Below are 5,798 nucleotides of genomic sequence, written 5' to 3'. Positions count from 1 at the left end.
AGCGCTGGGTTGCGAAGCTGCCCGCAGCCTCTGCAGTGCCGGTTCCATCCCCAGCCCCCAGGCGAGGGTCCCACATGGCACGCAGACCTCTCCTGCCGCTCGCTGCTCCCCTCAGCACTGTACCTCGTCAGTCTGCCTGTTCTGGCTCTGGTGAATTCTCTCACCCTCCTGCGTGTCTGACTGTACCCAGTGCTTCCATAAATAAATAAATAAATCTTTTAAAAAAAAAAAAAAGAATTAAAAAAAAATAGAACAGAACACCAACTTTGGATTGCCTGATTAGTTAAATGTTCTTCGATTTTGCTCAGACCATCAACAAAAGGAAACTGCCGTATTATTTTTCCGATGTGGTAGATGCAAAGAAAACCTCTCCAGCAGAATTAGCAACCCTAGAATCTTACTCCAATTTCTGGAGGACCCTCCAGCTATAACATACTGAAGAGAACTCAACCATACACAATTATTTTCACTTCAAGTAAAAGAATGAAATATCCCATTTAGAGGAAGTTAAGAACAGACCTTTTCTGCCATTTTCCTACAAAAAAATGTAACGCAGAAATACAACGAGAAGAAATTAGGTAGTGTTGTTTATAATACTACAACACTCAAAATGACTTCATCTGCCACTGTCCAGGAAATGAGAAGGAACTGGGGGGCATGTTAGGAAGGCAGAAAAACATTTGTTTCTTGTGACCTACAGGAAAAGATTTTCACAACTACCCATTCCAAATAACTATACTTAATAGAGGCAAGCAATGGTTTGCACCTTTCTACACCATTCAGCTCTCGGCATTGTCACTGCTTGCCTGGAAGCAACAAAGTTCAGACCTTTACAAAAAAAAAAAAAATTAATGGCTATATTTGTTGAGGAATAAGTAGAAAGTGAAGGAAATAGCAGTGGAGAAATAATAGAGGATAGGGAAGAAGAAAAAACTACAACACTAGATGGCACCATTGACCAATCTCGCTAGGCAAGAGAAACTAGTGATTGCCAGATAAGCACAGAACAGGTTACTCTCCCCAAAGTAACTTCCCACCACTTTTGCTTTGGGCTTCCAGCATCCAGACAAGATTTTGAAAGAATTTAGAAAGTAGATGGAAGAGAAAATCTGGATCAAGTGTCACACCTCCACCCTTGCTATACTATATTCACACTACTGTTTGGGTAATGAACATAAGGTTTCCTGTTCCCTTCAGATAGTTCATGATTTGGTTTTCCTCACTTCTGATACCTCTCCTGATTGCTTTATAGAACATATTTGGTGGTGTGCTGGAAAATGCTGCCTATAAGAGATTCACTTAGGATGTAAAGCTACATAGCCTGACAGAGAAGGGATAGGAAAAGGCATTGCATACAAGTGGAATAAAAAAGGTACATCAGGATGCATACTGCTCCTGCCACTTTTATTCCACATTGTACCAGAAGTTCTAGACAGAAAAATTAAGCAAGATAAAGGGTAAAAGGTATCCAAATCAGAAAGGAAGAAGTGAAACTGTCATTTGCATATATGATATATAGAAAAACCTAAAACATCACCAAAAAAAAATGGTTACAATTAACAAAGTCGGGAATGGTGAAGCTAAGGATACAAAATTAACACAAAAATTAGTAGCTTCTACACACTAACAAAACACCTCAGAGAATTTTTATAAACCATCCCATTTATAGTTACATCAAAAAATAAAGTGCCTAGGAATATGGAATCTCCCTGCTGGCGCAGGGGTTAAAGACACAGCTCTATCAAGCTAGCGCCAGCCAGTGCAGCACGAGTTTGATCTGCCAGAAAGCTAACCCACATGACACAGCAGACCTCTCCAGTCTCGCCCGCTGCTCCCCTCAGCAGTGTATTTCAGTAGATCCACCTGTTCTGCTCCTCAGTCTCTCTGGTAAATCCTCTTACCCCCCACACCTCTGGCCTATACCCCAGTTCTTGTATGGATAAATAAATAAATCTTTTTAAAAAGTAGTAAAATGCCTAGGAATAAATATAACCAAGGAGATGAAAGATCTAAAAATTATAAACTTGACAAAACTATAGACATTGACGAAAGAAATTGAAAAGTACAAATAACTGGAAAGACATCCCTGCTTCTCTGAGACTCTCTTGGGCCTCTAGAGTTTCATCTTCCTCAACCCATTACTTATATACCCTTTTGTATCTTACTTTTTTATAATATACTTTAAAATTCTTAATCAGAGGGCCTCCCCTGTGGCGCAGCAGTTGAGAGCTAGGTTGCGAAGCTGCCCGCAGCCTCTGCAGCGCTGGTTCGATCCCTGACCGCCAGGTGAGGGTCTCATATGGCGCGCAGACCTCTCCTGCCACCTGCTGCTCCCCTCAGCAGTGTGTTTCATCAGTCTGCCTGCTCTGCTCTCCGCTCTGACTCTGGTGAATTCTCTCACTCTCCCGTGCTTCTGACTGTACCCAGTGCTTGTATAAATAAATAAATAAATAAATCTTTAAAAAAAAATCTTAATCGGATGCCTCTATAATGCCAATTCTTGATGCTCTCACTGAAACAAAGTCTTAAATGTTCTCAGCAGCAAAAGGATAACTTTGAGAGAGGATGTATTAACTAACTTTCCTTTGGCATCATTTCACAATTTACGTGTCTATCAAATCATCACATTGCACACAAGTTACATGACATTCTAGGTCAATTTTATCTCAATAAAGCTAAGGGGAAAATATTTTTCCAGGAGTTTCCAGTACCCCAGGGCAGAGGGGGTACCCAAGGGATGTGCCCCTGTCAGCAAATAGGGTCGGGTAAGAGTCAAAGTCAAATGCATGAGCTACTCCACCCCACCCCATTTACTCATATTTTACCCACTGGGAACCAATTCCAAGAAGCTGGCAAACTACCATGAATGTAAAATCCAACAGTTCAGAGGTGAAATGGACGGCCTTCGGGAAGAAATGACATTTCCACACCCAGATGCTCATGAGGGAAGTCGCTCTCTGAGGTGGGAGACATGGCCCTGGAACCAACCTCAGCGTGAGTCCTGGAGCTGCAGAGGCCATTCTTCAGGCTAATTCACACTATAATGACACCATCCACCCTCCGCTCACCCTGTAATTACATAGGAAATGGACCCAAAATTGTCCTGGAATGACTGGACATGACTCCGGCCCACTGGGTTTGGCCGGAGGCCCAGATAAGCACTAATGACATCCCCAGGCAGAGTGCCAGTCACCGGCTGGGCGGGACTCAGCCTCCAGCCATGGGTACTGCTGAGCAGATGATGTCAGACCACGAGGGGTTGGGGAGTGATGGAGATGACTCCCCCTTCCCAGTATTTTCTTTCCCTAAGAGAAGAAAGAAGATCCTGTTGCCTTTCTGCCTGGCCCTTATGCTGTTTAATCTACAGATCATCTCCTTACCATGGATCCCTCCTGTATTAAAAACCATCAGGATCACCTTCAGGATCCAGGACATGTCCTCATCCAGGACAAGAGACACTAATCCCAGAACACATACTCTGACCCTGGGTGGTGGATTCGTTTTCTGCTACTGTGTTAACAAATTACCGTGACGTGCACCTGCTTAAAACAACATATATTATTTTCTCACTGTTTCTGTGGCTCAGGAGCCCAGGCACAACCTGGCTGGTCCTCTGCTGGGGGTGGCTCACAGGAGGTGTTCCAGGGTCAGCTGGGCTGCAGCCAGGTGTGGACTTGAGATTCCAGGTGCAGGTCATTGCTTGGCAGGACTTGGTTCTTCATGGGCTATAAGACCGGGGAGCTAAGATCCTCACTGGCTGTTGACAAGAGCTGCCCTCTATCCCTTTCCATCTGAGGTTCTCCAACACCACAGCAGGAGCAGGCAATGGAGAGGCAGATAGCAAGAAGTGGACCACAATCCTTTGTAATTTAATAGAGAAGTGACAGTCCATCACCTTTGCCATATTCTACTGTTGAGTAGGAAGTCACTCGACTAGTCCACACTCTGGGGAAGGGATGACACCAGGAGGGTGTGGCCACCAGGAAGTGACCATGTGGGGCCACCTACCAAGTCTGCCTCCCATGGATGGGAACTGGAACTCACCAGGGGCATCCCCTGCAGGCTACAGTGCTTTTTTTTTTTCTTTTTTAATTTCAGGGCCTAATAATGTTTTGGAATATAGATAATAAAAGAAGAAAATGCAGAAGAAAAACATCCCTCTTGTAGATAAACATGATGACCTACTGCCACATTTGACAAGTAAAAAAAATCTTGAAAGTAAACAAAAACAAAGCCAAGCAAACTCCAAATTAGGAACCCAGGCAACAGCCTTAAGTGAGGTGAGTGCACTAGGTTAATGGCTGGTGGGCAAAAACTCAATTCTGTCATGTGTCTATCTTTTCTCCTTCCCAAGATGCCACTAAAATGATAGTATAAAATGATAGTGTATTGGGACCTCCCTAGTGGCACAGGGGTTGAAGTCTTAGCACTATCAAGCTATCGCCAGCCTCTGCAGCATGAGTTGGATCCCCGGCCAGAAAGCTACCCACATGGCGCAGTAGACCTCTCCTGTCTAGCCCATTGCTCCCCTCAGCAGTGTATTTCAGTAGATCCACCTGTTCTCTTCCCCACTCTGAATCCTCCCTCCCTCTCTCTCTCTCTCTCTCTCTGTCACACACACACACACACACACACACACACACCCCACCTCTGGCCTACACCCCTGTTCTTGTATGTATAAATAAATCTTTAATAAAATGATAGTGTATGGCTATAAATGATTCCCCACTTTGCCCTGGCCTTTAGGCCCAGCATTCAGAGGCAGAATTTGGGAGGTGGAGAAGTGAATTAAACATATTTCTAGGAGGAAAGCAGAGGACTGGCCAGCGGCAGGAGCCCTGGTCAGGAATGCATGTGGAAGCAGCTCACCCAGGAAGGGTTTGTTGAGCCCCAAAGAGAAGACTCAGGCCTCAGGGAGGTCAGAGTGAATGCCAAGGGCTAAACACAGGTAGATTAGTTGAAAGTCAACATTATAGAAGTCAGCCACACCCCCACCCTAAGGTCTCTGCAGATGGCCAGTTGTACCCTTCTCCTGCTCTGTCCCCAGGCACATCCACCAAAGGAAAGTAACTTAACTGAGATGGCAGATTAACCATTCCTTCTCCCTTTCCAACCTGGCAAAAATGACAGGAAAGAAAACTTTATAAAAGTCTTAATCCACAAGGGCAGAGAAAGTAGGACTCAGTGATGGACAAGGGTTTTTAACCAAATGCTAAAAAGTAGAAAGCAAGTGTAGGGCCTCCCTGGTGGCGCAAGGGGTTAAGACGCAGCACTATGAAGCTATCTGCAGCCTCTGCAGCACGAGTTCGATTCCCGGCCAGGGAGCTACCCACATGGCGCAGCAGACCTCTCCTGTCTCGCCCGCTGCTCTCCTTGGCAGTGTATTTCAGTCAGTCTGCCTGTTCTGTTCCCCACTCTGTCTCTGGTGAATCCTCTCACCCCTACCCCAGCACCTCTGGCCTGTGCCCCAGCTCTTGTATGAAGGGAAGAAAGGAAAGAAAGGAAAGAAAAGGAAAGAAAGGGAAAGGAAGGAAGGGAAGGAAGGGAGGGAAGGGAGGGAAGGGAGGAAGGGAGGAAGAAGGGAGGAAGGGAGGAAGGGAGGAAGGAAGAAGGAAGGAAGGGAGAGAGAGAGAGAGGAAGAGAAGGAAGGAAGGAAGGAAGGAAGGAAGAAGGGAGGGAAGGAAGGAGGAAAGAAGGAAAGGAAGGAAGGAAGGAAGGAAGGAAGGAAGGAAGGAAGGAAGGAAGGAAGCAAGCAAGCAAGCAAGCAAGCAAGCAAGCAAGCAGGTGTAGGCATGTAA

This window comes from Talpa occidentalis, unplaced genomic scaffold (genome assembly GCF_014898055.3).
Source record: "Talpa occidentalis isolate TD23 unplaced genomic scaffold, MPIMG_talOcc4v2.1 talOcc4.17, whole genome shotgun sequence".
In the NCBI taxonomy this organism is placed as follows: domain Eukaryota; kingdom Metazoa; phylum Chordata; class Mammalia; order Eulipotyphla; family Talpidae; genus Talpa; species Talpa occidentalis.
Note: the sequence above shows the minus strand (reverse complement) of the source record.